The sequence below is a fragment of the Tursiops truncatus genome, chromosome 8, assembly GCF_011762595.2.
Source record: "Tursiops truncatus isolate mTurTru1 chromosome 8, mTurTru1.mat.Y, whole genome shotgun sequence".
Lineage (NCBI taxonomy): Eukaryota > Metazoa > Chordata > Mammalia > Artiodactyla > Delphinidae > Tursiops > Tursiops truncatus.
Genome location: NC_047041.1, coordinates 28,279,098 through 28,300,300, shown reverse-complemented (window position 1 = coordinate 28,300,300; position 21,203 = coordinate 28,279,098).

Below are 21,203 nucleotides of genomic sequence, written 5' to 3'. Positions count from 1 at the left end.
AAGATGGAAAGTAGTGAAACAAGTAAAGTAGTTTATTAGGAGAAAAAAACAAGAGTATAGAGTATGTGTGGATAGGCACTCAAGGGAGGACTCAGAGAGAGAGTCATGCCCTTGTGGTAGTTTGAATCACCTATATGGGACATTTCTTCCAGTTTTCCTTTGGCCAATCACTTTGATTTGCCTGGTTCAGTGCTGTATTTGGTATATCTCAGGATCCTCCCATGTGTGCACGTGCATCTCTCAACCAAGATGGATTCCACCGAAGATGCCTATGCGTAGTTGGTATCACTTACTATGACCTCCCTTTTTGACCTCCAAGGAGCTTTCTAGTCAGGAAGGTTCCCTTGACTTCAAGAATGAGGAATATGTGGTCTCTTCTATCTGTGCAGGGCCCAGCCTCTTCTCTCAATTGCCCTGCTATTCTCGTCTTGGAGTATCGGTTCACAGGGAACGAATCTCCAATTGCTTACCCTGGCGGGGGGCCCATCTACCTCCTGCCTCAAACTGATGCCTTCAATGGCTTATTCCTATTTCATTGAGAATAAGCCAAAACATTTTATATTGATATCAAATAAAAATAAAATACAGCATGAAGAGGTAAAAAGATAGATCAAAGTGCCTAAACCTACAATATCATTAATATCTATGTAAAAGCAGATGCCAAATTTCTACAGATTGAGTTACCAATAGATGCTTTAAATCAATTCATTTTTGTGCTTTACTTATTTTGATAGTGTCATCACTATATTTCTAAGCACTTCAATGTCAGCTTTTTGTTTATTTCTTTTTGATTAATTTCTTTCGAGACACTATCTCTCAGATTGACTTAGTTTAATTTTAGCTATATTGCTTACGTTTTCACTCTAGCTTAGTGTACTCAAATATATTATCTTTAATCCTGAGTGACTTTCTGCATTACAGTTAATATTTTATAAGATAAAAGTTATTTACAGTAAATTTGTTTTAATATCACACAAAAACTTAGTAAAATCTTTCTAATCCAGATTTGGGGATGGAGACAAAAGAATTCCAGATAACTTGAACAGGATTGACAATATGGATGACAGGTGTTCTCACTGTTGACCTTCATGCAGTCACTTCCACCGTTCTTTCTTTTCTGTTTTTTAAATTACTGGGTGTATTCTGTGTAGATCATGATTTTAATTTTTTTTTAAGTTAATCTTTATTTATTTATTTATTTTTGGCTGCATTGGGTGTTCATTGCTGTGCACAGGCTTTCTCTAACTGCAGTGAGCAGGGGTTACTCTTCGTTGTGATGCACAGGTTTCTCATTGTGGTGGCTTCTCTTGTGGAGCACAGGCTCTAGGCATGCAGGCTTCAGTAGTTGTGGCACATGGCCTTAGTTGCTCCGTGTCACGTGGGATCTTCCCAGACCAGGGCTCAAACCCATGTACCCTGCATTGGCAGGCGGATTCTTAACCGCTGGGTCACCAGGGAAATCACCATTCTTTCTTAAAGACCTTTATGTGAATGAAAGGCCTTTTGTTTTCATATGTCATTAGGAGATACTTAGTTTCATTCTCATCCAGAATTGGAGGAATTTGTGATACCCTATAATCTTACCAATTCTTGCCTTGCCTTCCTGTTTTCTTGCAGACACTACTACTGCTGTAATTTTATATTTGCTTGTGTCCTTATATATTGCAAATACTCACACATATTTTATTATTTTCTATGTCCAATACAGTCCAATAACTTAACAGTTTTTATCCTCATTTTATAGTTTAGGACACTAAGGACCAAATAATTAAGTCACACGTGATGGGTTGTTACATGGTTCCACAGCTGGGCAAAGCTAGCTCTATAACCTCTGACTCTAAGTTGTGCAAATTTTCTAATACACCACAACATCTCACTATCAGTTATTATGCTTATAGTAAATATTTATTGAGCCAAACTTTTATCTTTCAGTCCCATGATATAATCCATTGTCATTTTTATTATACTATGCCATCAGGTGACATAGTTTTAAGTTTGATAGTGAAGTATCAAAAATGTTGCTTTCTAGATGTTTGGAGTGTGGTAAGGGCAAGATAGAAACATTTTTGTCATATTATAAGCCAAGGCTCCAATTTGCTTCTGTATCAAAGAATTAAATTCCTGAGACCTGAGCCTGAATGAATGGCAAACAGACCCTTTAGTATTATTTACTTACAGCCTTTCTCTGGTTAGCTTCTTATGCATGGGGGCCAATTTCATCCTTTCTCAATCATCTTGAGAGTACATACTGTAAAAATGGAATAACAATACTATTCAGTTGAATTACATTTTGCAAGGTTTTAAACAGCTTGATCTGATAAGAATCTTGTGAAGTTCGTGGGTCAGATTTTATCACTCTCATTTTAGAGAGGAAAAACTAGGACTAAGGGAATAGGCCAGGTACACAAAGATCCTAAGCAACAGACTTGAGGCTAGAACTCAGTTTTCTTGACAGTTGGGTCTATATTTCTTCTACTGTAGTGCCCCACTTTTTCCCCAACTGTGCTGGTACTTAGAAGCCATCACAATGCTTCTGAAAAATGGAATTCTGTGATGGAGGAGTGGCAGCAACATTTTTTCAATTATGTTCAAGAGAGGATATATTCTCTGTACAGTTTCAGAAGGCTTCCCTCAGTTATTCACCAGGTATTGCACAATCAGGCAGTCAAAATTCTTTGCAATAAAATTCAAATTTAATTCCAGGGTCATGCACAAAAGAAATGCTTTCTGGGAGATTAATGTTCAGAAACGTAAGAGAACATTTGTACTTCAAGGTGCTGGGTGCTGCTTTGTGCCACTACTGTGTGCACCTTGAGTTAAATCATTAGGCTATTGGTTAAACCAATGAACTTGAGTCTCACCAGTGGGTTATTATTCAAATTAGTATAGTGAAAAGTGTCATCGTCACAGTCATCTCAGTTTAAGACAAGGAAACAGAACACTTGTCTTGAAACAAAAATATGCAAGCAGGGAAAAAATGCTGACACTGGCTGTGTCAAAAGTAGTTTATCCCTGAGTTAATTGCCAATATGAGTTGACAGGAAGTGATTCCAGAGTCACTCTTCCAAGAGGCAGAACAATCCTGTACCCAGAAAGGAAGAAAAGTGCATGAGAAAAGAACACAGTGAGAAGCTGTGAAGAGGAGCTCAAATTGTTATGCAATGCACTAATGAGAACAAATAGATATTTTGTTCCAAAAAGATCTTCAGAGACAAATATCTCTAAATTGAATTTGTACATTAAAAAAAGGGATGTTTGTTGAATTGCATGTTATGTAAATGTCAACTGTTTGTTAGATCATAAGAAAAATATTATTCAAAACAGGCCAGATTATTTGGATGTGTGATCATCTCTAAGGCTCTAAAAGCTGAATGTAAGTGGCCGGTTGTATCATCAACCACCACATCATAATCGTGAACAGCATTTGACTTTACCTCACTTTTAGCTGAAATATTTCCTTATGCATGGACATTTTTCTATATTTTTAAAGTTAAAGTGACAAAATACTCTGTGAAGCTGTATTGGGCATCTAAAGAATTTTAATCTAGAAAAGATAACATACTGCTCAGGAAAACAGTATATTCAGCACTAGAAAAAGTTGCTATAGGGCTCAGTTGTAGGAATGGAAAGTTCCTTTTTGGACACTTCAAATGTTGCATTTCAGTGTCAACTCACTGTCCAATTATCTGTATTTACACTCCTTGGCTGAACTTCATGGCCACCCATTACTTTACTCTAATTTACTTTCATTATCTAATTTTCCATTAATTATTACTCCAGATTCCCTGTTTTCTTTTCACAGTGACATTTTCTCTTCCAAGTCTGTATTTATGCTCTTCCCACTGCTTAAGATGCCTTGTTCCCACTCTGGATCCCTCCGCTTAATTTTTTCTTTAAGTTCCAACTCAAATTTATCCTCCCCCTTAAAGTATTTTCTACTTCCAAATAGGCTTGAGGTCACCAGTTTAACCCTAGTTGCAGACATCTGCAGGAGGTTACAACTAACAAGAGTCTTTTGTGAGCAATTTCTCTTTATTTCTTATGTCTTACTGTGAAGCAGAATAGGCAATGCCTCTAGGTATTGGTGACTAAAGAGGGAGACATTTTATTGATAAATGGTTACTTTATCAGGCTGAAACAACTAACCTGAGGGTGCTTTCTCTATGTTCACTGAGTAATTTTTGAGAGCTCAGGTAGCATTGAAGTAAAGATTTAAAGAGGCAGGTTCTATATTTATATTTACAGCACTTAATTTCAGAAAGATGCAGATGGACAGTCCATTTGTATTAACAATATTTTTATTATTGTAATAATGACTAAATCACTAGGTTCTTTCTATAAAATATTCAAGGTTCTTATGGTTGTCATGTGAAAGAACTTTGTCAGATTACAATGTCCCTGAAATTTTATGATCCTTAGAACATATTGTTCAGCTATCATGAGACATCCATTGTAATTGTTTTTTCTTATTTTGAATTCCAGAGATTATGAATAAACATTAAAATGTAAATTCATTAAAATTGCAGGAGACATTTGTATGTTTCCTTGGTTTGGGGATGCTAGGATATATATCCATTTTTCAACAAATAAATATTGACTAAGCACCCATTCTTTTCCTTAATATAGTATTATGGAAACTCAAGAAAGTTCCACTTGGGGGGGAGGGTGGTGGTGGTGGGATGAATTGGGAGATTAGGATTGACATATATACACTAATATGTATAAAATAGATAACTAATAAGAACCTGCTGTATAAAAATAGTAATAATAAATAAAATAAAATTTTAAAAAAGTCCACTTTACCTGGGGAATCACTATTTAAAAATATTTATTTTAATTTATTTTTTATTAAGAAAATTATATATATTAAAAAAAATCTCACAGTGCCTTCATGTAAAGTGATTTATAATATTGTTAATAATACAAAATTTTTCGAGCTTTGTGCTAATATTTGTCCATAAAAGTCTTACTTTATCTTCTATTTACTGGAACTTGTTTACCTACCAAATAAAAGGGAGTGAAAGGAAACATTGTAGGTATTATTGCTTTTTTTCCAACAAGCTTTTAGGGAGCATTTAATTATGTGTTTCAGGATTTATGGTCTCTACAATACAAAGGAGAGTAATATCAGTTGCTACCCTCAAGAAGCTCAAAGTATAGTGGGATAAAAATAATATCTAAAGTTTAAATAATGCTTTATTGATTATATATTCAATATTTTACTTATTTTTATTAGCGCTACTTTATAGATGAGAAAATTGAATTTCGGGAGTCAAGTTGTTTGCCCAAAGTCACACAGTAATACAGTGGCAAAACCTATATTTAAACTAAGGTCTTATGTCTCTGAAACAGAGGCACCACCTGTTATGGATTTGACATTATATTACTGGGCACTGAAAGCCCTGAGGAGATTAAAACTTGTCTTCTTTCTGATTCTTGAATTTAGAAATGTTTACTGAAACAATGGCAACTTTATTCTAGATAAACAATTACTGTCTTCAAAGTTTTTCTTTATTAATGTTTTCAATTTGATCTATTTAGTGTTTCATAGTTTTTCAGGTGGGGGAGAAACAAAATCAATGTTGTGCCACACTAAAGACTCTAAAAACAGCAAGGAGCTATGGGAAAGCTCAGAGTCAGTTATAAAGGGAGTCAAATCAGACAGGTAAACAGAATTCATCATTAATTAATGCAGAGTAGCTCTGTGAAGTAGCTGTAGTTGAGTGTTAATCAAACTTTCTGGTTGGTACAAAACGTTTTTGTTTTTGTTTTTAATGAGTCTAAATTCACTCAAGATCTTGCAGCACCAAGGATGCCACTGACCTCTCAATGGTAGTGACTGATGTTTCCACTAAAAACCAGAAAAATTCTAGTTTTGGAAACATATGACTGGTGGAAAGACAAGTAAAACTAATTTGAGGAAAAGTAAAGTTTCTATACCCTACTAGAAAATACATGTTAAAAATAAATTTGAGTTAGTTGAGCTAACTAGCCTAAGTCTAGAGAGTGATAGATTTCAGCTCACTATAAGAATTTTTTCTAAAAATTGCAACTGATCATGAATAGAATAAGCTGACTCTGAAGTAGCAAGGTTCTTATGATCAGATGTTTCAATAAAAGCTATATGAAAATGTTATAAGTTGTGGCAGAGGTGGTCCTCGTGTGTGGTAGAGGGTTGAAAGTGACTATCTTGAATTTCCCTTCCATTCCACGTTTTTAACACTATTCCTAAGTTAACTCTTTGCTCTTTCCTCTGTCTTAAAAAGGCTAATGACTTTAGGAAAAAAAAATGAGGAGGAAAGCAGGTAGGAAGTATGAGGAGAGATGGAAAATTAGGAAAATAAATGCATATTGGAAGTATATTGAGTCTTAGCAGGAAAGGGCCAGTAAAAAATGACTGACATCTGCTAAATATGTCATAGTGTTTAAGCCACATACAACACCCAGTTCAGGCCTCTATGATGTTAAGGTATTAGGTAGATCTTTTCAAGAAACCAGCGTAAGCACTGACATTCAGTCTGATCCCTCACACATATACATCTTCATACATGGCCTGCATAGAGCACATAGTGGAGAAGCAACACTACAGTAAATATAAATAAAGCTGCAAGTTTCTGCACACAGCCTGTGGCATGTTCCTTGCCTATTCTGCTTTCAACTCTACATGTTTTCAGCATTGTCTCCCATCCTCCTGTTTTCTCCTGTCTTTTTCCTGTTTAATACAATGATTTCCTTCTGATTCTAACTTTACATCTTTCCAGGGAAATTCAGGCTCTCTGTTTTGACATTGTTCAGAGAGGAACATTGCATCTAACCTACATTCCCTCCATACTCGACTTGGCCCTTTCAACCCTTTTCATAGGCAAGACATGGTCTGATGACCCATCCTTATTACTCTCCAAATTCAAACTGTTTCTGTTTTTCACAGTCCCAAGGAAATTTGCTGATCTCTGTCTATGGTCATCTAACTCTAAAACGGATGCATACCACACTCTCCCAAAGTTTTCTTTGGGACAAGAAAGGTGAAGAAACTCTATCATTAATAAATCAAACACTGAAAAAAAAAATCTTCTGTTCCTCTTGCAGTAAGAATAATATGTTGACCTATAAGTCGGTGAGTCTGAAGAAACTATGAAAGAAATAAATGAATATCAACAGTTGCTACTAGACTTTCAAGTCACATCAGTCTACTTATCTTTCACTTCAAATCATTAAAAATATTGTGCTTAATGTACACATATATAAATACTGTGATATGGGAATGAGCTCTGTAGTATATCCTAAAGCCTACACAGGAGTACAGGAAGACTCCCTTTTATATTGCAGACAACATAGGAATTATTCCAGCTATTCTCCTGAAGTTATTATATTTCTGCTTGTAGTTTTGCCTTTTAACATTTTCTCATTGATAAAGAATAGCTGAACCTCTCTCTTTGGAGGTCATCAAATATGAAATTGCTGTGGTATTTTGCTAGAACCACAACACAAAATGTGGGCAGTTTTAACATTTCTCATAATATCTCTATAATTTGGTATTTTGATTACAAAATACAAAAATAGTGAATATGTCTAGACTAGTAAGATATTAAATTGGAAGCAAACACTATTACAGTTTATATCCTTAAAACCAGAGTTGGAAATTTTTCTTCTGTCTATGAGGGAGTAGCATCTATCAAAGAAATTCTCTTGATTCCACATTTAAGCAAATGTGACATTTGTCCTTCTCTACCTGACTTACTTCACTTAGTTTGATAATTTCCAGGTCCATCAATGTTGCTGCAAATGGCATTACTTCATTCTTTTTAAAAGCTGAATAATCCATTGCATATATGTACCAACCTTCTTTATCCATCCGTCAATGCACATTTAGGCTGCTTCCATGTCCTGGCTATTGTAAACAGTACTGCAATAAATATTGGGGTGCATGTATCCTTTGAGCCATGTTTTTCTCTAGATATATGCCCAGGAGTGTGGATGCTGGGTCATATGGTAGCTCTATTTTTAGTTTTTTTAAGGAACCTCCATACTGTTCTCCATAATGGCTGTATCAATCTACATTCCCACCAACAGAGTAGGAGGGTTCTCTTTCTCCACACCCTCTTCAGCATTTATTGTTTGTAGATTTACTGATGATGGCCATTCTGACTGGTGTGAGGTGATACTTCATTGTAGTTTTGATTTGCATTACTCTAACAATTAGCATTGTTGAGCATCTTTTCATGTGCCTCTTGGGCATCTGTATGTCTTCTTTGGAGAAATGTCTATATAGGTCTTCTGCCCATTTTTGGATTGAGTTTTTTGTTTTTTTGATATTGAGCTACATGAGTTGTTTGTAAATTTTGGAGACTAATCCCCTCTCGGTCTCATCATTTGCAAATATTTTTTTCCCATTCTGTGGTTTGTCTTTTCTTTTTGTTTGTGGTTTACTTTGCTATGCAAAAGCTTTTGAGTTTAATTAGGTCTATTTGTTTATTATGGTTTTTATTTCCATTATTCTGGGAGGAGGAAGGATAAAGATATTGCTGTGATTTATGTCAAAGAGTGTTTTGCCTCTGTTTTCCTCTAACAGCTTTATAATATCTGGTCTTACATTTATGTCTTTAATCCATTTTGAGTTTATTTTTGTGTATGGTGTTAGGGAGTGTTCTAATTTCATTTTTTTACATGTATCTGTCCAGTTCTCCCAGCACCATTTATTGCAGAGACTGTCTTTCCTCCATTGTATAATCCTGCCTCCTTTGTGGTAGATTACTTGACCACAGATGCATGGGTTTACTTCTGGGCTTTCTATCCCATTCCATTGATCTATATTTCTGGTTTTGTGTCAGTACCATACTGTTTTGATGACTGTAGCTTTATAGTATAGTCTGAAGTCAGGGAGCCTGATTCTTCCAACTCCATTTTCTTTCTCAAGATTGCTTTGGCTATTTGGGTTCTTTTGTGTCTACATACAAATTTTAAGATTTTTTGATCTAGTTCTGTGAAAAATGCCACTGGTAATTTGATAGGAATTGCATTGAATCTGTAGATTGCTTTGGGTAGTATAGTCATTTTCACAATATTGATTCTTCCAATCCAAGAGCATGGTATATCTTTCCATCAGTTTGTGTCATCTTGATTTCTTTCATCAGTGTCTTATAGTTTTCAGAGTACAGGTATTTTCTGTCTTTAGATAGGTTTATTACTAGGTATTTTAGCTTTTTTGATGCAAATGAACTTATTTACAAAACAGGAACAGACTCACAGACTTAGAGAATGAACTTATGTTTACAGAGGTGAAGGGTGTGGGAGAGGGATAGATTGGCAATTTGGGGTTGACATGTACACACTGCTATATTTAAAATAGATAACCAACAAGGACCTACTGTAAAAAAATTAAATTAATTAATTTAAATAAATAAGTAAATTTTAAAATGTGAATAGTTTAGCTTTATGATTGAGCAGAGATTCTTTAGTTCAAATTGTGGCTTTTTATTTGCATGTGTATGACATTTATTAAATTTCTTAAATGCACTCTGTTTCAATAAAAATAAATAAATAAAGTTAACAGTTTAGATGAAAAAAAAAAAAGAAATTCTCTTGAATAAAGTAAATGTAAAACCTGGAGAGAAAACAAAAACAGAACAAACAGCTAAGCTAAGAATTGTTTGAATTCTTCAGAGAACAACCCTTACTGCCAAGGTTTGTGGAGCCCAGACCTAAGACAAAAATAAATTGCATCGAAGGGAACCCCACATTTACCTCTATGTCTCCTGACCATTTATTTGCTGATTCTCAGTGGTGGGGATGAAAGATGAAGAGAAAGTAGGAGCCCTGAGTTATGAAAATCTTACTGTGATGGAAGGAACACAGAGCTCAGGGAAACCAAGTCAACCACAACTTGAGAGAAAATGATCCTGGAGCAGAGTGCAATGACTGCAGAGAATTAAGTTTAAATTCTGCATGCAATTTTGCCTGGAGCATTTGCCAACTCCTAGGGTGCACAGGTTTGAAGTGAGACACTGAGAAATAAGGCAGAGAATCCACTCATTCCATAGTACTAAGGAAGCAATTTTAAAGGTCTTATTTCAAAAAAGGACAGGATCAGGAAAACACCTCAAAGGGTAGCCTCAACTGAGGTTCTCAGTTGAGAACCTCAAAGGGCTACCCTTAGCAATAAGAGTTACACTGAAAAAAATAAGGACCATGTTTAAAGGCAAAATAGAACTAAAACAGGGCTTAAAAAATGAAATCCACACTACACTATATGAAGATAATCTCATCATACTCCAGTGAAATGCAAAAGTCACACTAAATTTCTTTTGGAGGAAGATACTACCGTTCACTATCATTACAATACTTTTTATCTACAAAGTTCAGTTTAAAAAATATATTTGTCATGGAAGGAAATAAAACAAAATAACCAAAAAGGAAAAGAAAAATGCAAAGACAAGTGTAAACTCCCAAAAGAGATTTCGTTTTTGTAATTATGATACACAACACTTCAATATAACTATAATACATTTGAAAAATAGAGAAGAAAATGCAGAATTTAATCAGAGAACTGGAGTATAAAAAAATATATCCTAGAAATAAAATATATAGTAATTGAAATTAAGAAAGTAATAGAAGTTTCAATAGCAGTTTAGACACCATGAAATAAAGGATTAGTGAACTAGAAGGTAGTTCAGCAAGAAATTTCTAGATTGAAACCCAAAGAACACAAAAATGAAAAACACAAAAAAATCATGAGAGCCAAAGACAATAGGGTGAAAAATCCAGAACTTTTTGTAATTTGTCTTAGAAGAACTGCAACAGAGATTTGTAAAGAAGCAATAGTCAAAGAAAATAAAAGGCAATTATTTTTAGAAAGGCTTAAAAAAAAAGAGCATCAAGGCCCATTTAAAATAACTTTCAAAGTAAGCCCAAATTAGAATAAACATACACACACACACAGACCCATTGGTCGTTTGGTTAAAAAGCTGAAAACCAAGGAAAAATTGAAAAGCAGCCATATAAAAAGTTATATTTTCTTCAAATGTGAAATAATAAGTTAAACTTTTTTTTTTTTTTTTGTGGTATGCGGGCCTCTCACTGTTGTGGCCTCTCCCATTGCGGAGCACAGACTCCAGACGTGCAGGCTCAGCAGCCATGGCTTACGGGCCTAGCCACTCCGTGGCATGTGGGATCCTCCCAGACCGGGGCACAAATCCGTGTCCCCTGCATCGGCAGGTGGAATCGCAACCACTGTGCCACCAGGGAAGCCCAATAAGCTAACTTTTTATCAGCAACAGTGGAAACTAGAAAACAAAGAAATAATATCTTAAAAAATACTGAGAGAAAATAACTCCCATTTTATAATTATTAATATATTCATGATAAACATTGTCTTCAAAGAATAAAGAAAATAAAGACATTTATAAATAAACAAAAATTAGAGATTCATCATGGGGTGACCACACTAAAAAAAAAAAATCTATGAAAATATTTTATCAAGGAGGTAAAAAGAAGAGAATATTCACTGTTTAAAACAATAATAATGATGTGGTGGGGTTAATTACTAAATCTAATAGGCTACTACAATCACCTTACTACCTAGCAAGTTAGAGGAGAAGCTAAGTAAGAACCCTACAAAGAGTTTTAAACATGAAAGCCCTTTGGTCAAAACAGACAGGCAGTCAACAATGGTTCTGCTCAGCTTGTACCAGCAGAAGAAATCTAAGAGGGATGACCACTGGCTGAGGGAAGTTGTCTCAACAAAAAGTCATGATCCCTTGCATAGTTTCTCAACAAGTTTCTCAACTTGAACCTGTTTTCAAATCTGGAATCCACTGACTGAAAAGGAAACGAGGTCCCCAGGACAAAGTACTCTGTGACAACACAAAAGTGTATTCAATAATTCCCTCAGTTCTTCTTCTATGGGATCTATAGCAGTTATTCAGGATCAGCAATAGACTGAGAAAACGGTACTTTTCAAACATTTCAAGGACTATTGGACACCCATTTGAATTGGAATTGATCCCTGGAGACACAAATTATCATCATGGTCCTCCTGGTAATAGTAGGTAGGTAATTTGATAGGTACATTACCTGCAAATCTAGGTAATGTACAGAGTCTTGGCAAAGTTCTAACTACAGTGTATCTCTTGGGTCTGTGTATCCATCCAGTGGTTATTTTTCTGTTTCCCACATACATAATTAAAATACTTAACTTTTGGTGTACCTGTACTGATTCCTTAGCCTCTGGGGTAAGAGCAATTACACTGGGGAAGAACACGAAGCTGCTTCTGAAACTACTTCAATCCCTCAGCCAGGATAGTAACTAAAATAATATCATACACCAAGGTAATAGTGGACATTAGTACCTGCCTTCAGGTTAGTTTTCCCCTGCTTTCTTTTTTTATTCCTCCTGCTTTCCTCCACACCTTGTTCCAGGATCTCAAAGTACCTCATCTAGTCTATTTCAACATACTCCTTATAGGGTTTTTTGCAGTCAGTCTTACCACTCTTCACACTACAACTAGAGTAATCATCCTGAGACAAATTTAATCAGGCAATTACTTGCTTTCAAAATCCAGGCATGGTTTACTTCTGGATTAGTTCAAAACTGTGTAAACTTGCACACTCCAATAGCATGTACTTTTGAGTCCTCTCCAATAACATCTAGTATATGTTACCATGGTACCTTCTTTCATACTTTTATAAACCCATATTGAAATTCTGCTTTAACTTGTCTATACTCTCCAGCTGCTTTGACCACACTAAATTATATTCAGAGGCAAAATGGCTATGTCTTACTTACCTTTATTCCCAGTGCCTCATCTAGTGATTGATACAGAGTAAAGTGTTCAATTTTACATGTACAAATGAATCAATATTTGTAAAAGTATCTAGCCTACATTAGAAACAAAAATCAACAAGGGCTAGCTAAATCTGTTAGTTGAGTGCTTCCAGGAGGCATACTGAGGGAGCTACTAGAGTAATATTTTCTTTAGGAATGCAGGATTGACTTGTTGTCTTTTACAGAATTTGTTTTCCTAATTAATTTTTAGCTTAGGTAAACATTAAAATTAGTTGTTATTCCAACAGCATAAAGAATGTCAATAAATGGTAACAGGGACACTTAGAGTAGAAAACACAATAATATTGCAGTAGATAATTCTGATGCAGATACTGTAGATTTGGCTGCCATAACAATGTTGATTAATAATAAAAAGGCATGTTGGGTTCTTCTGCTCTTCCATGCAAATGACAGCTGCCCATTAATTCTTACCAAACCAGTATTCAGAAAATATATATATATATAACCCTAGTCTGATTCTAAGTCCAGAGACTGGAAAAGTGACCACTTACCCCTCTGCTATGCAGCAGGTAGATTTGTCTTAATCTAAATATTTAACAATCATTATATTCTCAAATTTCTAGAAGAGTCAAATGTAAGAAATGGAAGAGTTTTAAATATTATTTTCATTTGACCCTGTCATTTTATAGTCTAGTAAATTTGGTCTAGAGGTATTCTAGCACTCTACCAAAAAAACTATAATCAGGTAGCATCCAGAGCCCTCAGGCAATTTTTTTTTTCAATGAATGATCCTACTCTGAGTGGTGTTGCCTTATAGGGCCTCTGTAGGATCTGACTTAGTGAAGTTCAGGTAACCACAGTATTATAAAAGTTGATCATAGAAGTAAACTCTGAGAAGTAGCCCAGTTCACGTATGCTTGTGCTCCTCAACTCAACAAGACGCCATGTAAATTTGGACATTACAAATTGTTCTTTGGAATATTTTCCTCTTTAATTCTTAAATGTTTTTCTTTTCCTCCTGAAAGCAGAATAAAATGCTCATTTAAATAACTTTGTTGTAAATTTGTCATCTATTGAGGTTTCAGGGAAATATAATTCATTCTTTTAATATATTTCTTTGGGTAAATTTTGGGGAGCAATGAAAATAATTCCATTCTCAAAGTATACTGAAAACTAATTCAACAACATGTTATAATCTAAGGAAAGCAAAATAATTTAAATTAAAATTATGAAAAATATAAATTTTCATTACTAAAAACTGGTTTCTTGTCAATATATATTTAAAGGGCTACTATATTGTTAGAAATATTTTAATCTACAAATTAATCTAAAAGGATATTTTAATGCCAGCAACATTTAATTTGCTTGAAATTAATGTAAATTTTATTAAATTATCTATACGACAAATATTTTATCTATGAGTAAAAATTTGACAATTATAATTCCAAACTAAGAAACTTAAAATTTATTTTTGTCAGCTTCTATTGCCTTCTAGCATTTTCTGGGCAGTACTGATCTTGCTTGGAGATGCAGTAACTACCCTCTCCATACAATTGCAATGAACAAAATTCCAAGAATGTATGGATTCACTAAAAATTAATTTTTTCTCTCCTTTCTCAAACTGTGGTCAGATTAGTGTTTTAAGATTCTAGATTCACTTCTAGGAAGCCTCTAAGATTTAGAGAGATAAAGAGTATTTTAGAGATCATCTAAACTGATACCCTCCAATTCATGTATTTTTCAAGGTTTATTGTTAAAAAGCAAAAATTAAAATCTTTACATGCATTGAGGAATTAACCAACTTGCCCTCCAAACCTCTTAAGACTCATTTTCAAGTACTTTCCCTAATAAGCCATGCAGCCAACTAGTGTCTATGACATTTCATGTGAAAAAAAGCTACTATGTAAAATATCTATACCCTCAAAACTTCTCGCTCATTGCCCCTTCCATCCTAACAGGAGTCAGCAGGTTTACTGCCCAGAGAGTTTGAGAACACCAAGGGTAGCTGAGTACCTTACCAAAACAGGGCACCAATTGGAATTTTATTGATAAGAAAGGAAGAGAGGAAAAATAGAATTTAAGATCAGTTGTACTTCTAATGAGTCACTGCACCACCTCTGGAATCTCTCTGTTCAGATTTCTTGTACATCTCAAATCAGTAAATATTTTTAATGTTTAATCTACTATTTTCTTTCATTTCTCAACTTCCAGAAACACTGTTTACCAGGTCTGTAATACACTAGTCAGGTAAATAAAGAACTGTTATCTTATAAAATTAGTTCAGTAGAAAAAGTTTCTGTGCTCTACCTAGGTTTCTTTCTGCTGCAACCTCTAGCAACCACTTTTTACTGCCTCCATAGTTTTGCTTTTTCCAGAATGTCATGTAGTTGGAATCATACTGCATGTATAATTGGCTATTTTCACTTAGTAGTATGCATTGAAGCTTTTCATGGCTTGATGGCTCATTTCCTTTTAGTGTTGAATAATTATCTTTTGGAGGCTTCATCTCTGTTTAGAGGAACTACAACATCCTCAGATACATGCAAAATACATGGATACAAGAGAGGGAATAATTGGGACCATTTTCTGTGCAAATCTTTCAGTCCAGGCTAGCCAATTTATCTCCTGCTACTCACTGCTTTCCTTTTTATTGAAAGTATAAATGACATAAAATAAACAGGTTTTTTTCATTTTTTTTATTGCTGAGCAGCAGTTCATTTGCTACAATTTGTTCATTCATTCACCTATTGATGGAAATTTGGATTGTTTTCAATTTTTGTCTATTATGTATAATAGATAATAATGTTATGTATAACATCGCTATGAACAACCTCTTTTATGGACATATTTTTTCATTTATCTTTTGTACATACTTATGAGTAAAATGAATGTCTCCACATCCTTCACAACACTTGGTTGATTCAGTAATTTAATTGTAAATATTCTAAATGATGTGTAGAGATATCTTATTGTAGTTTGCATTTCCCTAATGATTAATAATTTGAGCTCCTTTTCCTGTGCTTATTTAGTATTCACATACTTTTTTTTTCCCTAAACAACAGAAATTTATTTCTCACAGTTCTGGATGCTGGGAAGTCCCAGATCAAGGCACTGGCAAAGTAGGTTTCATTCCACGGCCTCTTCTCTTGACTTGCAGGTGGTTACCATCTCCATGTGTGCTCACATGAACCCTTCTTTGTGTTTATGGTCGGGGGGAGAATGTGGGGGGATGAAGTGAGCTCATCCATACATGTTTTGTGAAGTCTGTTCAAAATTTTTGCCCAAGATTCAGTGTGAATTTATTTCTTATTTTGAAAGTTTCTTATATACCCTAGACACAAATCCTTTGCCAACTTTATGAGTTGCAAATACTTTCCCCTGGCCCATGGCTTTCCTTTTCATTCTCTTTACAGTGTCTTTTTATAAGAAAATGTACTTAATTTTGATGACATAGGATTTATCAATTTTTCTTGTATGTAGTTGTGCTTTTAGTTTTTTATGTAAGAAATCCTTCCTAACCCAAGGCAAACAAAAATATCTCCTACTTTCTTCTAGGAACTTTAATAGTTTTAACTTACACATAACTCTGAGATCCATTTTGAACTACTTTTTGTATGAAGTATTAAAGCTCATTATTTTTTGCATGTAGATATCCAATTTCCAGCATTATTTTTTTTAAAAAACTATTCTTTCTCCACTGAATTGTCTTTGCATTTACCCTGAAAATCAATTTTTGGATTACTTAATCTGTTTCACTGATCTATTTGTATATCTTGATGCCAATGTCACACTGTCTTGATTATTGCATAATAATAATAATATTGTATATTTTACAATATTAATATATGATAATAATATTGTATATTGTATAATCTGTATTAAAGTCAGGTTGTCTAAGTCTTCCAACTATGTTAGTTTTCAAAGTTGTTTTAACTTTTCTAGACACCTTAATTTCCATACGAAAAATTAGAATTATATTTCCAATTACTGTAGAACAGCCTGCTGAGTTTTGGCTGAAATTGGATTGACTATGGATCAATTTGTGAAGAAGCAATATCTTAATAATATTGAGTCTTCTGATCTATGAACATGGACTGTCTGTCCATTTATTTATGTCTTCTTTAATTTCTCTCATCAATGTTTTGTAGTTTTCTGTGTCATGGTCTTCACATCTTTCATCATATTTATCCATAAGTACTTTATAAATATTTTAAAAGTTATAACAAATACTGTTTTTAAAATTTCTGATTGTATGTTGATAGAATATAAAATATAATGTATTTAGTCTATGTTCTTCCATCTTGCTAATTTCCTAAACTCATTTATTAATTTGAATAGCTTTTTTTGATGTGTGTGTAGATGCCATTGGATTTTCTACATAAGATAATCATGTTGTCTGCAAATAAAGAAAGTGACTTCTTTCTTTCCATTCTGAATGTGGTTATTTATTGTTCTTGTCCTAGTACATTGGCTAGAACCTTCATTACAGTGCTGAACAGACATAATGAAATTTTCTTGTTCTTGATCTTAAGGGAAGAGCAATAAATCTCATAACACCAAGTATGATTTTATATGTAGGGTTTTTTTCAGATTTTTAAAAATCAAGTTGTCTTTTCCTCATATATTGAGAGTTTTTTTTTAATCAGAAATAGATGTGGATTTTGTCAAGTGTTTATTTGCTCTATTTATTGAAATTATGATTTTTCTTTTTTCATCTGTAAATATGGTAAATTACACTGATAAATTTTCAAATGTTAAATAGCCTTACATTTTCTGAAATAATCTGTACTTGATAATGAAGAATTGACCTTTTTACATATTGTTGGATTCCATTTATTTAGATTTGTTTATGAATTATTGTATCTATGTTCATGAGAAATATTTGTCCTTAGTTTTCTTTCCTTGTAAAGTTTTTCTGGTTTGCTAACAGAGTAATGCTGTCATCATTGAGTGATTAGAAAAGTATTCCCTCCTCTTCAATTTTTGGAAGATTGTATAGAACTGACATTACTTCTATCAATTATTGAGAATGAGGTCTATCTATTTCTCTTTGAAGTTCTATCTATTTTTGCTTCATGTATTTTGAAGCTCTGTTACTATATGTATAAATATTTATGATTATTGTAACCTCTTGATAAATGGACTCTTTTGGATAGTAGAAACAGGCAATATTCCTGGTTCTGCATAGTCTCCAAGAATTGTTCTCCCTAATTTTTCCAGGTGATTCTTTCCTCAGCTTCAGGTAGATTTATCTTTCTGACACACGTGTGCAGATTAGTCCTGTACTGAAAAATTTGAGACAGACCTTCTGCATATTGCCAGACATTTCTTTTTTTGAAGACCTTTGCCTTCTGGTCCTTGCTCTGTGGAACAAGCTACTTTGCCTCTAAACTATCAGCAGCTTCCTCATCTCAGCTGGAATGCCACATTTGGCCTCTGTCCCTTCTGTCTCAGCTAGGTGGGAAACTAGAGCTGATTACATCATTTACTAGTTAAAATAAACCATGCCAATTTGTACAAAGGCCTGAAATCTCAGTTGAAATTGTTCTTGTGCTCTTCATTTAAGAAAATTATGTTATAATTTTGTTTTAAAACAGATGATCAAAAATATAAGAATAGAAACAAATAAAAGGATAAATAACATAGAATTTGTGAATAACACCATTGAACTAATTCACCTTTCTGATATCTGGGAAATAAAGTTTCTATAAACATTGTTAAAGCGTAACTACTCCTACAGTATGATATATTGTCACTATGTTGTAAAGAGAAACAAGTACATATAATCATTTTGTGAAAGATTGCTATAGGTGCATGTGCTTTAAATAGAAGAAAGCTAAAAAATACTTTGTTGTTGTTACTGCTTCTCAGAAAGTTTGGTGGTTCAGCTTACTTCATATAAACCCTCCAAATATCTGGGTCCTTGTCTAAGTTCATCCCAAACATGTTCAAATTCCTTCCCTCTCTCCTCATCACCTCTTGTCTTCTCATTTTCCGTCTAACCTTTTCCTGAACTCACTCTTATCTTCCAACATCTAATAGGCTTTCAATAAGGACTAAGCACATGAGGGCCAGATTTCTGTGCTGGAATTTTCTCTCTGTAGACTTTTCAAGTAAAATTCCACAATGTTCTGATTTTAGTGAATCAGTAACACTCCCTAATGTTTTCATTCTTAATATACCTCTACTTGTAATCTCTACCTCTTTTGTGACTTTTTGACACCCTCTTGATGTTTCCAAAATGTGGTGACAATACCCTTTCTCATTTCTGTCTAAGTTGACCTCAAATTAAGATATTTCTGTAAAGATTTGGTTGGACAAATATAGACATTTATTCCAAATTAAATGAATGGTCTTCTTCAGATTGAGTTTCAAACTGTGAACTTGAAAAGATAAGTTCTGTTTGATTAATTGTAAAGATCAAATCAATTACTTTATAAAAACAATTAAATTATTCTGAGCATAAGCTTTTATATTTGGAAAGAATAGAAGTAAGTTCTATATTCAAGATTTCTTAAGCATGTTGTCTGTGAACCACCATCAGAGGAAAGAATTTTCTCTTAAGATCTTAAAGCAGGATGTAGACAGGTAACCATAGTGGCATAGATGTCTCTCTGATACTGTGTGAACTAGGCTTATAAAAGTTGGTTCTGTATTGAGAAATTTTTGTGCAGTTTTTCTAATCAAAAACAAATATCTATTCCAAATACGTAGACTCGACTTTTTTCTTAGAGGCAACAGAATAAATACAATGATGAGCAACAGTGAGAGACAAATGTCATAACTTTAATTCAGCTATGATAATGAGATGAACGCAACAATTGTGTGTGAAAAGAGCAACTTGATTGAACCCAAAAAATGTTACTTTTATCCTAGGGAGAATGCAGGCAAGCTGTGAAGTGTTGATGCAGTGAAAAAAGATACTGACGTACATTTCTGAGAAAATAACAGGTTGGTCCTGTACAAAGGGAATCTTGTCAAAAATATATTTGGGATCCTGTTCTCTTATTATTAGAACACCTTTAGGACATTTTATGATATTTTCTTCATTTTATGATATTTTCTACAGCAGGACTGTAGCTGTTTAGCTTGGTGTCTATCATTCCTTCTTTGGCAACATGTAGGATAACTAGCACATCTCATAAGACACTGGTATAAGACAATATGGACAACATAAAAATGGTATGGCATTCCTCAAAATGTTTTATGTAAAAAGATAGGCTGTTTTAGACTAGCTGATTCCCTAGAAGAATATGTCAAAATAAGGGCACAGAGAGGAACAGGTGATTTCAAGATGTTCCGCATACAAACAACAAGGTGCCTTGTTGCACTGCTATATAAAATTTAAGAATGCCAGTATACTAATCCATTGATAGGGAAAGAAATGTCATAAATTCACTTACCTCTTACACCATTCTCCTAAATTGTCCAGTAAACATAGTCCATTGGCATCCTGGAGATGACATTCTGAAGGGAAAGTACTACATTCCTTGGTGGGTCAGTAGATGGCAGTATGTCTGAATTTAATGTTGTAGTAAGGGAAAACTTTTTAGCATTTTCCAGGAAAATGAGGGTTTTGACAGCTGTGAGGCCGCATGGGGCCTCACATGGGCCAGGAGACTTGATCTTTATTTCTGGCTCTACTCCTGAATAAATTTATTTGAATAAATGGAGACCAGCCACCTAACTTTTGTGTTCCTTGCTTTCCTGAAATTGAAATTAGAGAAAATACTCTGTCTCTTACTATCTCCTTCACAAGGACACTGTGAGTTTAATCATATTTCAGAATTATTTCTGTTCTTTGAAGAAAGACTATGAATTTGCTATGCTCTTTGTAATGTGGGTGGCAAAACTGATCTGGGTTGTTCATCTGGGACTTGAAGTTAATAAACACAAAGGCAATTGGCAAGAAGGGTCTTCTGTATTTCACTGACATAAACATTGGTGTATTTTGGTTTTGAGTAGCCAGTATTGGATCTGAGGATGCTAACTCCTGTTTCTTGGAATTAAAATAACTTTCTCAATGCCATGGAACTCAACAATTATGGAATGAAGCCAAAGGCCCCTGGCACCTTCCCAATTTAAAAGTTAACTGTTCAGAGCAAGTACAGATTCAGTCAGATACAATATTTTTTATTCGTGCCTGCTATTGAACATGATAATTTTTACTTTGGCATTTTACTCTAAAGCTGGCACTATGACAAATGCAAAATGAAATTATAAATTTGAAATAGCATTGAATGATTGAATGATGATCCTTTCTCCCACTGAGATCCAGCTATGCATGGGAGTGTCACTTTCATTTGACCTTAGACTCTTCAACTGAAACATACTTGCAGATCCATGGCACCAAAATGAGCTGTGACAAGAACATGTGGTGTAAAACAAACTGTGATATCTGACCTGCCAACCTGGTTCTGGC